Source organism: Canis aureus, chromosome 13 (genome assembly GCF_053574225.1).
Source record: "Canis aureus isolate CA01 chromosome 13, VMU_Caureus_v.1.0, whole genome shotgun sequence".
NCBI lineage: Eukaryota > Metazoa > Chordata > Mammalia > Carnivora > Canidae > Canis > Canis aureus.
Window position 1 is genome coordinate 8,181,270 of NC_135623.1, and position 21,081 is coordinate 8,202,350.

A 21,081-nucleotide genomic window follows, 5' to 3' on the forward strand; every position below is an offset into this window, starting at 1 on the left:
ACACACACACACACACACACACTTATTAAAGTGATACTAGATTCATTCCTGTATTTAACAAATATATTTAAATTTTAAAAAATATTTCAACCAAATAGTAACAACAAAATAGGCAATAGCGTAGCCAATAGCAGAAAATCTGCTGCCCTCTTGAAAAAGACTTGAGCAGATACAGTTGGAAGCCAGTGCACAATCCAGGGCCCTCCCTCTCTCCACGAGTGATCATCATTCTGAACCTGGCAGTAACGGCCCACTCGTGTTTTCTGAGCACCTGCTGTATGGCAGGCTGAGTTCTGGGTGCTGGATTTATCCTGGTGAAAAAAAATAGAAATGTTTCCTACCCTCACGGGGATTGCCATGGAGTTAAGTGAGACCCCATCCCTCTATTAGCCAGCCTCCTTCAGGGAGTCCCAGTCATCAGTTTATGTAAGTGTTTGCCCATCCATGGGAGCAGTAGTGAAGGCAGGACCGGGAGGCTCCTGACACCAACACTGTCATTGGTCTTGTGACTTGAGACAAGTCCCTTCTGCTGCCTGAGCCCTGAGCATCTTCATCTATCCCTTGCTAGAGTTTGATGAGACATCCTGAACCAGGGCTGGCACATGGACCGTCTCCATCACTCCATCAGGTGGAGGGTGTGAGGGAGAGCGTTGCTGTCCATGAAGGGAGGTGTGCGAGGGTATCAAGAGTGAGGAGTGGGGGCGTATTTCTCAAGTGCAGGACACAGACCACAAGTAGAACATGAGGTGATTTTCAGGGAACAAGGGTGAAATTCTCTATGTTCAGAGTAATTCTTTTAGTTCAGTAAAATCCTGGAGTTATACCTGTGATCCCTATTGCTTAGGGGAGCCTGTGTTTTAACAAGTCAAAATTCAAGTCAATGTAAATGAAAATATCACATAAATAATAGAACAGATGGTAATTGTTTCTGGCAAAACTTGAAATGATGGTCACCAAGAGGCACAGTGTTTCCCAAACAAGAGCTAATGATGTAAAGGGTGGGGCCCACCTGGCATCTTAGATGCCAGGTGACCCAGCCCAGTCCTGGCCCATGGGAGCCCACATAGTTCTGGAGGAATAACTTCATGGATGGCTCCCTGTTGAAAACAGCATGAGACAAATTCCCTTCAGATCTTAGCACCAAGAAGAGCCGAGCTTTTTCTAAGCAACTGGTGTTTTTACCATCATGACACTGAGAATGAACAGCTGTGTTGTCCTTTCTTCTTACTGCCAGGAAGCTGCCCCCTGAGTCTGGGGCCCAGACACAGCCACGCTGTGGGGTCTTCTACTCTGCTTATCCATGTTCTTCTATCCCTCTAATCTAGACCTTGTATCTTCCATTTTCCCTGCATTGATTCATCATTTTTAATTCACGCTCCTATTTTGTTTTCGTAAACCACATCAGATGCCCTGTGGAATAAAGCAAGTTAAGATTGCAAACAAACAAAAACACAAAAAGGGAATTAACGGTTAATTAAGTCATCAGTTCATGGACAAACTACCTAAGACCAAAGTGTTCTTGGCTCCACTCAGCCTATTGGGATTTCCTGCCAGGACTGACTTCCCAGCTAAAAGGATGCCCAGGTTAGAGAGGGTGGTAAAGCAGTTAGGATGGCCACTGTCCATTCTGCACCTCAAGATCTGAACCGGCAAGCCCTGGGGACCCACACCTGCTATTGAGCTCTGAGGCCATCTTAGAAATGGGACTCTCCCTTCAAACTCAGAATAGCAGGCCCAGGACTGGTGGCATTGACACATTGCCCTCCCCACCAGAGAGTGGGATTTGCAGGCAGCTATTCCCTTGGGCTTCCCTGAGTACACCAGAGGGGTCCCACCCTACCCCCAAGGAACATTCCCCATGCCTGACTGGTTCCTAACCACTGGTTCTGTTGCCAGCCCCAGACTGTGCTGTGACAACCATCCAACTCCCACACCACCTGGTCCCATACATCCGCTACCAGACCCCATGCCATCCTGAGGCTCACGGTGGCTACTTTTGACCTGCATGTCACATAGGCATTATGGTCTTAGAACCCCTGAGGCCCAGAGTGCTGAGAAACACCATGAAATAGTGATAATGTTAAAACAAATGACTAAAAACATTAGGCTAAGTGAAAGAAGCCAGATACCGAAGATCAAAGATTGTATGATTCCATTTATATAAAATGTCCAGAATAGGCAAATTCCTAGAGATAGATAAATTAATAGTTGCCAGAGACCAGGGCGGGGGGCAGCAAGGAGAGGAATGTGGAGTGATGGCTAGTGGGTACAGGGTTTCTTTTTGGAGTGATGAAATGTTCTGGAATTAGATAGTGATGATGATTGCACAATCTTATGAATACCCTAAAACCCACATCATGGTACATTTAAAAGGGTGAAATTTGTAGTATGTGGATTATACTAGACACTATGTAATACAGCAGGTTGCAAAAGTTATGTTTATGAGAGCAACACTCAACATTTAGAAAATTCTGTTCATTAACAGATTGATCTACTCTCCAGTTTCAGAGATGAAAATACCCCTTTTCACCAGAAAGGAATTAAGATAATTTCTGTGAACTACTCACTGGCTAGAATTTTCCCCACAATTATAATTCTGCTCATTCATTCATTCATTCATTCATTCATTGGTTCATTCACAAGCACCTGTGTGTCCCTGTGGGGTGGGCGCAATGGACATAAAGGTGATTAAACATAGTCTCTGCTTCTAAAATCTGCCGCTAAAGATATGACACATGAGACTCTTAGCTCAGTGAGGGGACACGATATAAATCCCCTCGAGCCCAGCCCCCCGCATGTAGTAAGCAATCGAGAAGGGGTCACAGGAGAGGGGAGTTGTGTATGCCCAGTGTAGGAGGGCAGGGCTGTGATCCTGTTTGGGAAAGAGAAACACTCACTGGGGTCAAACTTACTGGGAAACCTGTTTGAAGAGGACTGTCCTGTGTTAGAGGGATTGGAAGTTCTGGGAAGGGAGTGGGCAGTCCCTACAGGTGAGTGAGCAGGGCTGGCACTTCGGGGACATGACTCAACACCCAGCAGTCCTGGCTGCCTTCCACCACTCCCTCCCCAGGCCACCTCAGCCCCCCTTCTAGATGCCCCCGAGCCTCCAAGGCTGTGTCCTGCTGCATTAACCCCATCAGACTGGTGCTGGCCTGTAACTGGTAGAGGCTGCCCCACTTCTGCAGGATAAACAAGAAACGCTATTGGGTCTTCTGAGGTTCTGGACAAAGGAAAAAGACACCAGGGCTCCGTGGTCTCTGCCCATCTTCTCAGGTGTAAAGATGAAAGGTGGGGGCAGGGCCTGGAATTGTTGGATTCTGGAGGGAGGCACTTGGGTGATTCTAGGCTCTGGTGAATTCATTTTTCATGTCAATGAACCCCTCCTTGTTCTTGAGTTCAGGACACTATACTTGTCAGGGCTAAGGCCAGGAGGCAGAAAGGGTGGGTGTACTCTGGGTGAAGGGGAAGGGAGAGATTGGGAGGCTGGGGAGGTGTGGGGCATGGGGAATGAACATCACAACCAAGTAGGAGGGCAAGACGAAGTCCTCCAGGAATGGCAAGGAATGGGAGTCTATACCCACAAAGGCCTAGTTGGAAGGTTTGGGGTAGGCTAGTATGAGGCCTTCTGGGGTGATTGGGCCTTGGGGCAACTGGTAGGCCCAGCAGAGAGCATCCAGAGTACCAGGGTGGATAAAGTCCCCAGAACCCAACTAAGGTCAATACCCTTTTTTTTTTTTTTTCAAATATGGAAGCAGGCAACACAGATCAGGGATGAGTAGCCTCAGACACACAGAGGGTAGGGGCAGAGCCAAGTGTCTAGGTCCCTAGACCTGGCTCCATCCCCTATACCTTGAGCCAAATCCAGGTTTTTCCTTGTTTCCTTGACCACATGCTGCCAGTGCCACAGGTGGAGGTTATAAGGGGAGGTGGTTAGGAGCCCATACTCCAGAGCCACCTGCCAGCCTTGACTCCCAGCCCAACCCTGTATTGAATGAGTGCCCCTGGGCAGGTCATGTGATTTTCTTCACCTGACTTGCCTCATCTGTAAAATGGACTTAAAGATACTCCCTGCCTCATGGGGCTGCTTTGGGGGCTCGATGCATTTCAGGTACTCAGTGGAGCACTTGGCACATAACACTCAGTAATGCTAGCCCCCCACCCCCACTCCGCCCCATAATTATCCTAGTTGATTCTCAGTTTGTCCTCTTGTCACAAGATGTGATTCATCTTTCTTAAACTGCCAGTCCCTTTGTCTGTCTGTAGCTTATCTTTTCCTCTGACTCTTTTCCTTTTTCCTGAATTAAAGGCAGTTGGGGGATCCCTGGGTGGCGCAGCGGTTTGGCGCCTGCCTTTGGCCCAGGGCGCGATCCTGGAGACCCGGGATCGAATCCCACATCGGGCTCCCGGTGCATGGAGCCTGCTTCTCCCTCTGCCTGTGTCTCTGCCTCTCTCTCTCTCTCTGTGACTATCATAAGTAAATAAAAATTAAAAAATAAAATCTTTAAAGGCAGTTGGTCCTAGTTTGTTCTGCAAGGAAGAACTTAGGATGTGTTATAACCCGTCCAGTTTAACATTTGTCTGTTCACTCCCTTATTTGCTCACAGTGCACTGGGCAACCAGAGACCTGTGCTTGGAGCTCTGGGAAATAAAAGGGGTCCACCTCTCGCCCTGCATCCCCCCAAGGCCATGCCTTCTGCCGGGGTGGGAGTTTTAAAATCACCTGGTCTGGTTTCAGTTGAGATGGAGAAAAGGATCTGTGTGGATTACAAAGAGCCTTTTTTTTTTTCAATTCGGCCTCAGAAAAATTAGACTTGACAACATCTTCTTGCTTGATGAAGACTGAACTAGAGAGATTTGGAGAACAGTCGACAAGTCCAAAAACACAGAAAACTGCTCCCTTCAAGGTCACAGACAGTGCATTCCTCAAGTGTTTCTGGAGCTTAGGTGTCATCAGAAAAGGAAGACCCAAAGTGAGAATTCCTGACAACAAACTGTGGCCGGGATCCACTAGGTATTGAATTAAACTGAGCTCCTGGGTGGAGCCCAAGAAGCTGTACTGGTGACAGGCTGACCCTTGGGGTCCTCCCCTAGATTGAACAGCCCTTTGCTAACTTGTATTTCCAAATAGCTCTATGAGCCTGGTTTCTGGGAAGTAGTTATCTTGTCCCCCTCTGGCCCACCTTACAGGATCCCTTTCAAAAGTTTGACCTGGCTCCCTCTAGCCAGTGAGAACCACCCCCCACCTCAGACCACCTGCTTTAGTCTTCTCTTGTTCTCAGTAATTCGCCTACCCTTGGACGAGCATTAGTTATGAAGCACCATTTATCTGTGTGTCTAATGCTGCGCTAGGTGCGAGGGATTTTGTGGTGAATGGGAGGCTCCTTGGCCTAAAAGCCTGTCTCTCTGGAGGAGAAAAGCCTGTAAACAAATTACAGCACAGTGTGAGACATACAGAGATATTGAATGTTAGAGGGGCACCCAAAGCTAGCTGAAGAACTGGATGTCTGGGGTGGTATACACTCAGGGCTCTCCGGAGAAGCAGAACCAACAGGATGTAAATACATATAGTTATTTATATAGTTAGATTTATTTTAAGGAATTGGCTAACACGACTATGGAAGCTTAACAAGTCCCAAATCTGCAGGGTGGGCCGGCAGGCTGCAGACCCAGGGGAATCACAGTTCAAGTCCAAAGGCTGTCCATCTGCTGGCAAAACTCCTTCCTGCTCCGGGGAGGTCAGTCTTTGTTCTACTCAGGCCTTCCACTTGTTGGATGGGGTTCACCCCTATTCTGGAAAGCGTTTGCTTTACTCAAAGTCTTCTGTGGGTTTATATATATATATATATATATATATATATATATATATATATATATATATAAATGTTAATCTCATCTACAAAATACCTATCTGGGGGCATCTCGAATAATGTTTGACCAAAGGTCTAGGTACCATTGCCTAGCCAAGTAGGCACATAATATTGACCATCACAAGTGGGTTTGAAGGACACTGAGGAGTTTGCCACATGTCTAGGAAGGACAGAGCATTTTGGTCAGTGGGAACCATGGGCATTCTGAGAAGTCTACAGCTCCCTGTGGTGAGAACACACAGGCTGGAAGGAGAAGGGGTGAGATGAGTCTGGAGATGCAAGCAGGAGCCCCTCAAGAGACCTTCGGAACCATGCCATGGAGCCTGTACTATGTGGGAAGAAGGCCAAGGGGTCTTAGGAAGGAGAGCCGTTATGAACCAGAGACAGCCTCTGGGAAGCCCCCAGGGGATGGGATGGAGCCCCTTTCTCCCAACAGTTGATGCAGACAACTACATGACTCTCAGCTCTGCGGATGGCAAGGTACAGAGGGTTGGGTGATCAGCTACCTCCAAAGGCTCTTCCCAGAAGCTGAAAGAGGACAAAACCAGTAAGCCAGGTGCCCATACCATGGCTTTCAGGCCTCTTTGGCAGTCCAGTCACTGACTACTACTGCCTGGTGGACCACAGGCTGCCCAGGCAAGCAGGACGAGCTGTTCCTGCCCTTCATGGAAGTGGGTAGGCTTTGCTGCCTCAGTGTTGGGACCATCAAGTGCATTCTCTATGGAGGTGGACACTGTGGGGTTCTAAGCTGATGGACTGACATTCCTCCTAATGCAACAGGATCCTGGAAAAGGCATCAGTGACTCAGTGAACCACAATGCATAGTTTCCTAACCACCAGCACACAAGTGTCCAGATCCAGATCCTGGAATTATCAGAAGATAAAGCCATTTTTGAGAGGAGGACATCTTAATATTAGAAAACAAGATAGAATGCCATTCATGGACCAAAATGTTGATAGCTCTTAGGAAGATAAGAAACCCACAAGATTGCATAAACAGAGAAATCAGAGCAGAAGATACTACAGATAAGACCCCAAAGGACTGAGTGATTTTTTTTTTTTTACTCCAGAAAAGCCAAGCATTGTTCAAGCCAGAAGCCAACAAAATGAAGAATAGGAATGGGCTGCCAGAGTTGAAGAGTCCCTTAAAGAACTTTTTAGAAGAGCAAATACAGCTCAACCCCTTTCACTTTCTATGTGTGGAGGCAGGTGGCCGGTGGTAGGCCAAGCCCAAGAGATACTCTCTAAGGAAAGTGATGGGGCCACGGTCTAACAGAAGCCCAGCTGAGAGAATCCAGTCTCCCTACCAACCTGGTGTGGGGGCAGGGAGCACACAGGGGGCATAGGCACCCTGCCTCCAGTGGAGTCTACCTCCATGCCCACTGCAAAGTCAACCCCTTCTTTCAGTGATTGCTAGACTCACCATCATAATCCTCTTCCCTCTTATATAGAGCGCCTTTCCCCCAATAGGATGGGCTCATGATTCTACCCTCATATTCAAGGACAAACCTGTCAGGAAAGAGACCAGAAACTTCACAAGAAGCCCTATGCAGTTAATTATTTCATCAATAGCCTCTTCCTCTTCTTCTGTGGTGAAGGATATTTGATCAGGGTACATGGCCACCCAGCTAGAGACTATGTTACCAAGGCTTTGGTAGTGTGACCTGAAATAACATGTACAATTTCCAGTCTTGCCATGCCCTTTTTCCCTTTTCTGCTGACCAGTGTGTGGACATGATGGTGGATAATGGCAGCCAAATGCCGTGGGTGGAAGAAGAGCAAGTTCAAAGATACCCACACTGGGAAGCCACATATCAACCCATGGCCACTTAGACTGTTACATGAGATGGAAGCAAACCCCTGTCTTGTCTAAGCCACTCTTCAGTTGGGTCCTTGTAGCAGGAACTGGAACCTATATCCTAGCACATATACCAAATTCACAATGCAGTCCTACATTCACAAATAGGATCAGATGTTAGAAGAAAGCCAATAGCAGAAAGAGAAGGCCTGAAATGAAAATAAAAGAAAAAGAAAAAGAAAAAAGGAGAGCTCACTCCAAGAGAAATAGTTCAAATATAAGAGAACCCTAGAATCAATAATCATTAGTATCTTTGGCAATAATTGATATTATATTTCATTTACTAGAAAGGAACCAGTGGCTATAAAGGAGGAACCAGTGGCTATAAAGGAGGAACCAGAGAAAAGGAAACAATTATTGAAAATTTAAAATATAACTCCTGAAAAAAAATCAGTGGGTGAACTGAATGACATAATTGATATGGATGAAGACCAAGTTGGTGACCTAGAAGTTAAAACTAATATCCAAAAATGCAAAGCAAAACATCAAGGAGAAAGAATTCAGATCCATAGAGGCCATATCTAGGAGGTTCATAATCCATCAAAGAGGAGATCTAGAAGCAGAGACCACAGACAATGGCCGAGGGAGAGGGAGGGGTAGAAATAGTCAAAGATATAAGAAGAGAAATTTTCCAAGTTGAAGAAACACAGAGAGTTTAAAATTAAAACAGCACACTGAATTCGGGACAGGAATTAGTGGAAAGAACATGTAGACCCATCTTGCTGAAATGTCAGAACAATGGTGAAAAACAAAATGCTTCCAGAGAGAATAAAATCTTACATCAGCATTTCTCATCAGTAAAACAAGATGCCCAAGGACAGTGGAGCAGTGCTCTCAAAAGTGTGGAAGACATTGATTTTGAACTAAAAATTCTATCCTGATTTTGAAATCAAAATAAAGATTTTTGTTTGTTTGTAAGAGCTCAGGAAGTTTATTACTCAGTCGTCTATATTTTTCTGAGAAAAAAAAACAGGAATAATAATGAAAACCTCCTGGAGTTATTTCTGTCAATCAAAAATGGAATCCAAATAGGTGATGATGTGGGATTCAAGAAGTGAAGGAAGCCATAAATACTTTATAGGAATATGTGTTGGCTCTTAAATTATGGTAGGCTTTTCTTGTGATGAAGTTTCAGTCCTATGGAATTAAATTTCTTTTTCTCAAGTCTATTCATACTAAGTGGTTCCCCAGGGAGTGAGATCTTCACAAGCATATTGTTGATTAGCTTCAGTTTTAAAAATCAACCTAAGTCTATAGACTAGAAATGTGTTATGAAACTTAGGAAATGTAGGAGTAATAATACATAACTCACAAAAATTTGAAGGTGGATGCAAGAAAGGAGGTGGAAAGAAGAGTGTGTGCACATTTCTTCATTGTTCATAACAGAAAGTGGATAGTGTCTAAAGTTGATGGACAAGGAAACAGCAATTAAAATATATTATTTGAAGATGTCAGAGGCAACTGCCACGACAACCAATATGTAACTATCAAAAATGGCAAGATGGGGGATCCCTGGGTGGCGCAGCGGTTTAGCGCCTGCCTTTGGCCCAGGGCGTGATCCTGGAGACCCAGGATCGAATCCCACATCGGGCTCTTGGTGCATGGAGCCTGCTTCTCCCTCTGCCTATGTCTCTGCCTCTCTCTCTCTTTCTCTCTCTCTCTCTCTCTGTGACTATCATAAAAAAAAATTTTTTTTTAAATGGCAAGATGGTTGGAAGGAAGGTGGGGAGAGGGCACATACAGAAAATTACTCAGCTTTCAGAGCAGAGGGTCAGTTCCATAACTGAGTGAGGATGGTTTTAAAATCTGGGGCCTGGAAGACATCAGACTTTGGGGAAATTAATAACTTTAGAAGAAAGGGACTCCACGACCACACCAGCACTGCATCTCATCAGTACTTGCTGCCACACCAACACACCTGCTCTGCAACTCCAGGCATCTGATGTGTCATGACTGTGGGAAGGCCCATTCATTCATTCATTCATTCAACGAATGTTTATGGGGAACTCATTGAAATAAACATATCAGAAGCCTGTTCAATTCATGTCCTTGGCTGCTTCTCCGCCCTACTGTGCACTGTACACCTACCTGGTCTTCTAATGCTGGACTGGCCACCACCTCCCACACTCAGGGTTACCCTAGCATCATCCTGTCTTTGCCCACGCTAATCCCCTTTCCTGCCTGATGAAATCCCTTTGTCCTTCAGAGCCCAGTGTACCTTCTCTATAGCCTACCCTCATGATCCCTCTCTCCACCACCAACCTGTACTCAGAACCTATCGCTGTCATGGTGTCTACTACACCTTATTACCTGGTTTTGTTTGTGTCTCTTTCCTTAAAGGCTTTGTATCTTTCAAGTGCAAAGACTATGTCTTTTTTTTATTTTTATTTTTATTTATTTTTAATTTTTATTTATTTATGATAGTCACACAGAGAGAGAGAGAGAGAGAGAGAGAGAGAGGCAGAGACACAGGCAGAGGAAGAAGCAGGCTCCATGCACCAGGAGCCCGACGTGGGACTCGATCCCGGGTCTCCAGGATCACGCCCTGGGCCAAAGGCAGGTGCCAAACTGCTGCGCCACCCAGGGATCCCCTATGTCTTTTTTTTAAATTGAGACGTAACATACATACAGTTACTTACACATATCATAAGTATACAGCACAGAGTTTTTACATATATACAAATATGTAACATATATGTAACCAGATCCATATGTTTTCTATCATAATCTTCTAGTCAATATCCACCTGCCCCACCAATGCTATTCACTATTCCAATTTCTTATTTTATTTTATTTTATTTTATTTTATTTTATTTTATTATTTATTTATTCATGAGAGACACACACAGAGAGAGGCAGAGACACAGGCAGAGGGAGAAGCAGGCTCCATGCAGGGAGCCCGATGTGGGACTCGATCCTGGGACTCCAGGATCACTCCCTGAGCCAAAGGCAGATGCTCAACCACTGAGCCACTCAGGCATCCCCATTATTCTAATGCCTAATACCATAAAATTAGTCTTGCCTATTCTTAAACTTCAGTTAAGTGGGATTATACAGTATATAGTCTATTGTGTCTGAATTCCTTGCTTATTATTATAGCTGTCAGATCCATCCATATTCTTTCTATAGCAGTACTTGTACTTTTTTATTATTATGTAATAATTCTTGTATGAATATATGGCAATTTATTTATCTGTTCTATTCGTTGTTGGCATTTAGGTTTCTTTCAGGTTTTTGCTATCCTGGATAAGCCTAATGTGAACGTTCTTGTTTGTGTTTTGTGACAGACAGATGTATGCACTTACGTGAGATGTCTTCTTAGAAGTTGAATTTGGGGGTCATAGGGCAGGTGTGTGTTCGGCTCGGAAGATTTTTGCCAGTTAGTTGTCCCAAGGTTGTGTCTATTTACCTTCCCACCAACAGTGTACAAGAAGAGTTCCAGTTGCTTTATGTCCTTGCCAATATTTGGTAACATTTTGTTTGTTTCACGTTAGTCATTCTGGTGAATGGGTGGTAGATTTAATTTATATTTCCCTAATGGGAAATGGTGCTGACAACTTTTCATACATTTATGGATCATTTAGGCAATCCGTTATTTAAAATACCTGTTCGAATATTTTGCCATTTAAAAAAATTATGGTAAAATACATATAAAATTTACCATCTTAACTGTTTTGATGTTCAGTAGTGTTAAGTATTTTCGCATTGTTGTGCAATGTGAATGCATCTCCAGCTTGCAAAACTGAAACCCTATACTCATTAAGCAACAGTTTTTAACCCTCCCCGCCCCTCAGCCCGTCAACCACCATTCTTTCTATCTTTGTGAACTTGACTGTTGTAGGTATCTCACGTAAGTGGAATCATACAGTATTTTTTTTTTTTGTGGCTGACTTATTTCACTTAGTATAATATTTTCAAGGTTCATCTGTGTTGTAGACTGTGTCAGAATTTCCTTCTATTTTAAGGCAGACAGGTTAATATTCCATTGCATGTATACACCACATTTTGTTTGTCCATTCATCCATTGACGGATACTTGGGTTACTTCCAATTTTTGCATGTTATGAATAATGCCACTATGAACATGAGTGGACAGGTGTCTCTTTGAGACTCTGGTTTCAATTTTTTGGAGTTTATACCCAGAAGTAGAATTTCTAGATCATATGGTAATTCAATTTTTAATTTTTTTGAGGAATCACCACACTGTTTTACAGAGGCTTTACTATTTTGCATTCCCATCAGCAGTGCACAATGGTTCTAATTTTTCCACATTTTCACCAACACTTGTTATTGTTGCTATTTATATATATAATGTATTATATTATATATTATATATAAATAGTTGTATATATTTTTTCTGGGTTTTTATAAAAATAATAGGCATCCCAGTGTCTGTGAAGTGATATCTCATGGTTTTGATTTGCATTTCCCTAATGATCGGTGATATTGAACATCTTTTCACATGCTTGTTGGCCATTTGTATGTCTCCTTTGGAGAAATGTCTACTCAAGTCCTTTGTTCATTTTTTAATCTGGTTGTTTGGTTTTTGTTTTTGAGTTGTAGGAGTTATTTACGTATTCTGGATATTAACCCCTTCTCATATATATGTTTTGCAAATGGTCTCTCCCATTTTGTAGGTTGCCTTTTTATTCTGTTGATTATGTTCTGTGGTGCACAGAAGTTTTATTTTTTTTTTCTTCATTTATTTATGATAGTCACACAGAGAGAGGGAGAGAGAGAGGCAGAGACACAGGCAGAGGGAGAAGCAGGCTCCATGCACCGGGAGCCCGACGTGGGATTTGATCCCGGGTCTCCAGGATCGCGCCCTGGGCCAAAGGCAGGCGCTAAACCGCTGCGCCACCCAGGGATCCCCACAGAAGTTTTAAATTTTGATTAAGTCCAGTTTATCTATTTTTGCTTTGGGTGCCTGTGCTTTTAGTGGCATATCCAGGAAATCATCACTAAATCCAATACCATGAAGTTTTCCCTCTATGTTTCCTTCTAAGAGTTTTACAGTTTTAGCTTTTATCTTAGATCTTTGATCCATTTTGAGTTAATTTGGGCCATTTTCAATTGGGTTGTCTGCCTTTTTGCATTCATTTTTAGGACTTTTCTATATTCTGGATGAGTCCTTTGTTGAATATGTATCGCAAATATCTTCTCCCAGTCTCTGGCTTGTATTTTTGTTCTATTGTTGGTATCTTCTGATGAACAGAAGTCGTGTGTCTGGCTTTGAAGATTTTGCCAATATTTAGAAAGTTTTCCATTTTAATGAAGCCCAGTTTATCAGTACTTTCCTTTATGATGATGTGATTGTGCGTTTTATAAACCGTGTAAGAAATCTTTGCTGGCCCCAAATTCATATGTTCTTCTATTTTCTTCTGTAAGCTTTGTTATTTAATCTTTTGCATCCAGGCTTCACATTAATTTGTGTATGTGGTAGGGGTAGGGCCCAAGGTTTATTTTTTTATCCACATGGATACTCAGTTGCTTCAGCACCATTTATTGAAAAGATTATCATTTCCTTCACCAAGTACAATAGTACCTTAGTTACAAATCAGGTAATTTTGTAGAGGGGATCTGTTTCATTACTCTGTTGTTTCCATTGATGATTTCTTTTTTTTTTTTTTTTTTTTTTTTTTTGGTGCCACACTGTCTTGATTACTGTAGCTTTATAGTAAGAGCTATAATTTATATCTGTTTTCACATTACTGGCCTGGCATTGAAAAGGCCCATGTAATGCTTGCAGACTGAGTGAATAAATGAACGAATGAGTTGTTAAGTAATCATTATAACTGCCATCTCATTACCAGTATACTTCTATGCATCCTGCCACATGGGCAAGAATGGTGGAGACCACAGGTAATACCTACTTTTGTCATTGTCCAACTTTGGAACAAACTATATATGTCACCCAGTCGCCCTAGTCATTCTTCTTTATGTGGTTTATTCTATAATGTGTGTGTGCGTGTTATAGTATATTGTGTATATTGCCCTTTTTAGTAGACCTAAGAACCTTAGCTACCCAGGAGGTTTGTAGATCGGTGTGTCTTTTTTTTTTTTTTGAAAGATTTTATTTATTTATTCATGAGAGACAGAGAGAGAGAGGCAGAGACACAGGCAGAGGGAGAAGCAGGCTCCATGCAGGGAGCCTGACATGGGATTCGATCCTGGGTCCCCAGGATCAGGCCCTGGGCTGAAGGAGGCGCTAAACCCCTGAGCCACTGGGGCTGCCCTAGGTGTGCCTTTTATACCACAGTCATTTGCATAAAAACAAAAGCCATCAAAGGAACAGCTAGAGACCTGCTGGAAACCGAGAGAACAGGCCGTGGCATCAAATGTGTGGGTCTTTCTTAGGCAGTGTTGATGAGAGACTGGAAGAATGAAATGGCCAACAAGTATACCCACCCTGGCCCAGCTCACTTCAGACTTTGTTCTTCCCTAAGTCTTTTGACCTGCAAGTACTTCCTGAACCACTTAGATAAGCAGGTTGAGTTAAATTCAGAAGCTCACCAGTTCTCCTGAATATCCAGAAGCCTCCTTTAATCTTGACTAAACAAGGTGGATATATATAAATGATGAGATAGGTGAATAGATAACTAGATTTTTTTTGATAACTAGATTTATAACAATGGAGAACTTAGTAAATTAATCAACTACAAGCATCTGGGGTTCACCAAGCCCTTGCTGAGGCGAGACCACAGTCCCTGACTACAGTTCATTTTCAATCTCAACGAAACAAGACTTTAAAATTGTACTTTTCTACATGGAGGGGGGCAACAAAGCTCTTAATAAGGCCAGTCCAACTACTAGGAATGAGGTTTAATTCCCCAAGTGTTAGGACTGTGACTCGAACCTGAGTTCTGTCTGCCAGGATTCTACTGCCTTAAGGGTCTCTACTGCAGGTTGTGGCTGTGCCATTACCAGCTTCATGATTCTGTGCCCCAGCTTCCTCATCCACAACATGAGGATGATGGTAGTGCCAGCCTGACACTGAACACTGACACTAGAACACTAGGAACAGCCCCAGCACGTGTTAAGAGTTCGGTTGTCAATCTAGACAAAAGACATAGGTTAGGACTTTCTTTGCCTGAGCTGTCACAACCACATGTACTCAGGACCAAGTCTGGGCTTCCATGGGTTTGGCAGAGTACAGTTCTGTCTGCATTATTTCTTGATCTTGACTGTGAAACAGGTTCCTGCATTCCTCGGGGCTGTTGCTGGAGACCTGGTCTGCCCGGCAGTGTCAATTCCACCTTGGTCCCTGTGCTCTCTGACAGGAAGACAAACACCAGCCTGGTGTAACTCACCCAGGATTGTCTAGTTTCCCCTTTGTTCTGAAGAAACTTGGCTTTTTGACCACTGTGCAGAAATTCCAAGCCCTGTCTGGGTCTTGGGGTTAGGAAGGAGGAGAAGGAAAACTAGAAATGCAGAGACCACAGTCATCCAAGGGAAATGACTTGGGAACCTCCCAGACAGTGAATAATCTACTACTCACTGCGGGGAGGGAAACATTTATCAAGAAACTCAGTCCTGAGGTTAGTAGGGTCATGAAAAGGGATTTACACACAGGGAGGAGAATTTGGTGCAAGTGGAGGTGGCTGTAGTTAACCAGGAAGACTTCCTGGAGGATCTGGGGTACTGGGAAGGAAGAGAAAATCCACCTGGGCCTTTGTGATCAAAGTCAGTGCTCTTGGGGGTTTGTTAGGTGGCAGTCTGCTCTTGGGGTTCAAATTCTACCTCTGCCCTTTCTTGTGTCATCTGAAGCAATTGGTGTCACTTCACTGAGCCTTGGTTCTCTCCTCTACAAAAAGGGAACCTGTGTGAGAATCAACATGTTAATCTTTAGTATAGTTTGGGGACATGATAGGTGCTCATTTAAGTATTTTGAAAATATTTTCAATATTTTACTTAGCACTGGGTCCAGTGCCAGGGACTGGAAATGTGAAGATAAATCCCAGTCTCTGTCCAGTCCAAGGAGACATAGGTTTGCTGGGAAGATGCTGATGAATTGGTTAAGCCACAGACCTGACATGTTGAGCTTCTTAAGGAAGCACCCCTATTTGACCTATTGGATTAATGGAAAACTTCATCTTGGCACAGGTAATCCAGCAGACCCTGGTAGTGCCTATTTTCCATGAGTGAATCCAGGCCAGACCGTGTGTGGGTCTAGTCGCCCTGAAAACATTATCCAGCCATCAGTCTGCCCCTGACTATCTCATGGGATAGACTCTGCCTTCCACCTGCTTTCCAAGGCGCAATACGAACCCCAGCTCAGTTAGAAGATGTGTGGTACAACTGAGCCTTCACAGTTTGGGGCTTTTTCTTTTGTTTTGTTTTGCTTTGTTATTCTAGGGCCTAGGAGGGAATGTGCGGAAGCTCCTGCCTATGCCCTGAACTCACCCCAGCACAGTGTGGGATCCTTGCCCAGACACTCTGGGCTCAGGAGCCCCAAAGCCTTGGCTAGGGTAGAGGCCACAAACTCAACATTCCCTGTGGCCACATTCCAGCCTCCTGTGCTCTGCATATGCTGTACCTCCCACCTAGACTAGAATCCCTTCCTTCCAAATCTCACCATCAGTATTTTCCCCATCTTTCAAGGCCTAACTCAAACACATCTTCCTTCTGCAAAGCATTCCCTAACTCCTCTGTGGGATCAGTCTTCAGATTCCTTTCGCTGCTTGTTCCCTTGGCAACAGCAGTGTGTAAACAGAGAGAGGTCAAGAGCATGCCAGTTAGAGGGCGATGCATGGTGAAAGTGCAGAGTGGAGAGAGGAAGCTGGGAAGGCTGTGCAGGGCTTGTTATGAGAGCTGAAATGTCATTGGCTGAATCTCCCTGCAGTGGGGCGCTCCTGAGCATTCTTGACAGAGGGAGAGGCTGGGTGAGGTTCACAATTGAAGAGATTTCTCTTTCCACAATGGATGGTGGGTGGGATGGGAAATGTTGGGAACCTAGGGACAAGGTGATTAGTTACAGAAAGCACTTAAAAGAGTTTCATAAGTTTTCCCAAATGCCAGGCTGTGGAAAAGAAAATTGTATGTTAGATTTACATGGAGAAATTTGTAAAAAATATGGCTCCTGTGGCCCTTGCCTCAGTGATTCTTTTTTGGTGGATCTGGAATGGGACTAGAGCCTTTGCTTTCGGAAAATGTCCCAGGGCATTTCAGGAGAGTGGAGGTGGTCTCAATAATGATGTTAGGAAAACTGGATAAGTGTATTGGAAAAAATTAAGCTTTATCCCTACTTCATTCCTTACACAAAAATAAATGTCAAATGGAGCCAAGATCCAATGGAAAGGAAAGAAGCAGGAGAGGGAAGGATGGAGGAAGTAAAGAATGGATGAACAAAGGGGTGGAGGAGCAGAGGGAGGAAGGGAAAAAATTAATTAATAAAGGAACTAGAAGAAATTGGGTGACATTCTAGAAAATTATCTTGGACATGAAATCTAGAAGTCCAAAAGGGAAAGATTGATGATGCATTTGACCACATAAAAACAAAATTTTTCTGTTCAGAAAAACAAAATTTTTCTGTTAGAAGAGGTAAAGATTACTGACAAATAGGAATATTTGCAGTTCATACAAAAAAGGATTAATATGCGCAAAATCAAAAGAAAACCAACAAGAAACCAATAAGAAAAATATAATTTACTAGAAACATAAACAAAGGATATGAAACATAATTCCCTGAATGAAATAATGGGTTAATAAGTTGTTCCAGAGTTATAAGCCTCACTAGAGATCAAGAAACACAGATTTAAGAAAAAATAAGATATCACTGTGCAGAATAATGGTCCCTACACGTCTTAATCCCTGGAACCTGTGACTATGTTGCCTCTTGTGGGAAAATGAATTTTGCATATGTGGTTGAATTAAGAATCTGGTGGTAGGAGATGATCCTGGATTATCCAGGTGGGCCCAATGTCATTACAAGAGTCCTTACAAGAGAAAAAGGGAGGCAGGGCAGTCGGTGTTCATGATTCAATGTGAGAAGGATGTGGCTGGCCATTGGTTTTGAAGAAGGAGGGGGCCATGTGCCAAGGAAGCCGGCAGCCTCTAAAAAGTAGGAAAAACTGGAGGGTATTATGCTGAGTGAAATAAATCAATCGGAGGAGGACAAACATTATATGGTCCTATTCATTTGGGGAATATAAATAATAGTGAAAGGGAATAGAGGGGAAGGGAGAAGAAATGGGTAGGAAATATCAGAAAGGGAGACAACACAAAGACTCCTCTAACTCTGGGAAACGAACTAGGGGTGGTGGAAGGGGAGGAGGGTGGGGGGTGGGGGTGACTGGGTGGCGGGCACTGAGGGGGGCACTTGACGGGATGAGCACTGGGTGTTATTCTGTATGTTGGCAAATTGAACACCAATAAAAAATAAATTTATAAAAAAATAAATAATTAATTAAAAGTAGGAAAAGACAAGAAAATAGATTCTTCCCTAGAGGCTCCTGAAAGAAGGTTGGGAACCTAGCTCTAACTTGATTTTAGCCTAGTGGGACCCACTTCAGGTTTCTGACCTCTAGAACTGTACAATGGTAAGTTGTGTTGTTTTAAGCCCCTGTCTGTGACAGCTTGTGACAGTGGCAGGTGGAAACTAATTCAGCCATTTTGCCTCTTATTTTAGTAAATATGAAAAAAGAGATCAGTTATATTCTAGGTAGTAAGGAGTGTGGAGAAATAGTCCTCACACGTAACCGGTGGGTCTGCAGATTGGTGCTTCTTGGAAACCTCTTTGTCAAGACCCATCAGAAGCTTCAAGGTGCCTTCCCTTTAGCCAAGTATCCCTCCTTCTAGGAATTGATCCTGTTGTTACACTCACACGAGCATGCAGAGGGTACTCTAACACTCTGTGGGTCTCTGGCCCCAGCACCCTGCCCCCTTCCCTGTTGGGCTATCCTGACAGCTAGACCTATGAAGCTTCCAGAAGTAGAAGCTGAGTTGTCTGATGTGTTAACCAACTGGCTCTTGAAGCTCAGTTTCTCCTTGTTGTTCTAAGCCGGTTTCTAAGCCAGAGCTTCTGAAGGCTGTGGCCTGAGTGGCACACAACATGGAGCCCGGGGTCATTCTCCCACCATCAGCAGATGGTGTCCGTCCTCCCTCTGGCCTGAGGCTCAGGCCCCCGTTGGTCCGGCTCCTGGGCCCTGTCAGGGAGACCCTCTACCTCTGACCTCATGTCACTGGCGACTTTTACAGGTGCCCTTACCAAGTCTCTGGAGAAGCAGCTTTGTCCTCTGTGACTTCAAGTTTATATGAAAATCATACCCATACCCTCAGAAGCACAGAAGGTAGAAAAAAACCACTCTCTGGGTGTCACTTGGTCACAGTGATTAGAAATCGTCCTTCTAAAGGAGTTAAAAAGTAAGAAAGCGTTTATACCAGTGTGCACCGCAATCCATTCCGAGGATGAGGCCTTCATTGTTCTCGTAGGTTTGCCCCATGTCTGCACCCACAGTTCTGGCTGCCTCTTGTATTAAGAACCTCGGCCCAGTCACGAGGTGTAGAGCAGGAGAGAAGAGAGTACTGTCCCAGGAATCTGAGGACGAGTATGGCCCTGGACTAGTCACTGCCCACCATGGCTCAGGTGCCTTCTGTGCAGAACGAGGGCGTGGGCCTTCCGGCTCACAGGCCTCACTGACTCCATGGTGTGGACGGATCCTGGTCGCTCCTCCCTCAGAGGGTTCAGGAAGGAGGGCCCTCCCTATAAGAGCACCAGGCACAGCCCACGGGGGCGAAGGCCAGATGCTGACCCTAGGCACGTGGTGCTGGCCCAGTGAGTCACCTGATGACACAACAGTTACCTGACTGTCTTCCTCATCCACCCACCCCTCCTTCCTGGCCTGTGAACTGCTCCAAACCTCAGCCACTGGGTGCTTCCCCACCTGCCCCTGGAAAGCCTGTGGCTGGGTAAAGGGACAACCACAGGACCCAACAATGTAGAGTTGGCCAACTGACTCCTACTCAGATTCAGTCATGTCTCAGGGTCCCATCCATCCATTGGAAGGAGCAGAGCTTACCACTAGCTAGAATTTGGGGGGTGCTTTGAGATCCTTGAATGAAAGGGTCAATAGAAACTGTAAGTACAGTAAACCCCTTATTATTCATACATGGCACCCAAGGGCCCCCACCAGGAGTTCTGGACCAGCCCAGAGAACAGTTCTCTCCCTGCACTGCGAATGACCCCTGCCTTGTCCCACCTTAGCAAGGCCTGGGGGTGATGCCACCATCATGGTCTCTTCAACCTTAGCTGGGACCCCCATTTCTCCTGTCCAGAAGTCACAGCAAGTCTAGAATGTAAGTTGAAAGGCCTCCTTTGCTGTCACGCCTCTAGACACCTGCAGATGCTTTCCAGGGATACGGCCATGCCCCTTGGGGCCAAGCCAGTGCTTTGGTAGAACATGGAGCTGCAGACTGCAGCACCCATTGAGCCACAGAAGGCCTAGAGGACATCTCTTCATTGAGGCAGGGGATGCGCCCTGGCCAGGGGTCGGGACGCACTGGGTGGTCTGACCATGCCACCATCACAGTGGAAGTTTGAGGGAAAATCACATCATCCTTCTAGCTTCAACCTCCTCATCTGTCAAGTGAGGGGATTAGATGAGACACTCCATCTCTAAGAATCCCCTAGGAGGCCGGGGTGTAATTTAAGTCCCCAGAGCAAAGATGAAAAGTTTTCACCAGACGCCCAGAGACAGCACTTGTGCCTGGTTTGGGTCACAAGGTAAATATTCATTGTAAGGAAACCATTTGTTCCAGCTTGCCTGGGACAGCCCTGGTTTATTCCTTTTGCTCTTCCATAATTATTAGTACTGCCTCTTTCACTCTCAAAAGTGCCCCAGTTCAGATAATATGATCTGGTGTCCACCCTACGGACAGGAATACGGGGAATGAGATTCCTCAGCCTTCCCCACCCTTGGCCTGCTTTGTGAGGATGCCTTCTCTGCCTGCGTTAAAGGAGGCCTTTGACTTGCTCAAAGAATAGCCGAGTTCTGACCTTCTGTCGACAAAAGTCAGTTGCTGCATTTGCTGGAGGACTGTCATTTGAAGACGTGGGTGACCTCGTGCACCATTGACTGCCCCGTGTGAAGTGCCACATGAAAAGGTTCTCTGCAAGCAATACTTTGCTTCCTGCAAAGAACTTAGATATTTCCTCCTCTCTGGCTCTAAGGGCTCTGTGATGGACCACATCTCCCTCTCCTCTTTGGCTGCCAGGAAAAGCTGGAGGAACCTTCCAGAATGATCCTCCCAGCTCTTGTTTGGCAGAGTAGCCACGGCTGTGTTAGACTGTGAGTTTGCACAGGCTGGGGTGGTGGTTTTAGCTTTTCCATGAAACATGGGCTTGGGTTAGCAAGGAGAA

At 44.7% G+C, this 21,081-nt stretch overlaps 1 protein-coding gene and 1 long non-coding RNA gene across 11 annotated transcripts in view; one reads left to right on the forward strand and one right to left on the reverse strand.

Annotated features, from left to right (window-relative positions):
• HIVEP3 (HIVEP zinc finger 3) overlaps positions 1 to 21,081 on the forward strand; it is a 457,232-nt gene that overhangs the window by 374,539 nt on the left and 61,612 nt on the right. Inside the window, exon 1 of one of the 10 annotated variants that reach the window (XM_077844485.1) lies at positions 16,455 to 16,606. The exons of 8 other annotated variants lie outside the window; for them this stretch is intronic. The gene's annotated coding sequence lies outside the window, so the exon portion shown is untranslated. Of the gene's footprint in view, positions 1 to 16,454; positions 16,607 to 19,807; positions 20,019 to 21,081 lie in introns of those variants that run through there. One more of the 10 variants, XM_077844484.1, reaches the window with a different exon arrangement.
• LOC144281767 (uncharacterized) lies at positions 54 to 19,482 on the reverse strand. Its single transcript, XR_013350164.1, has 3 exons — positions 19,104 to 19,482; positions 1,183 to 1,410; positions 54 to 311 (listed from the first exon to the last, which is right to left on the reverse strand). It is a non-coding gene; the product is annotated as an uncharacterized LOC144281767 (long non-coding RNA).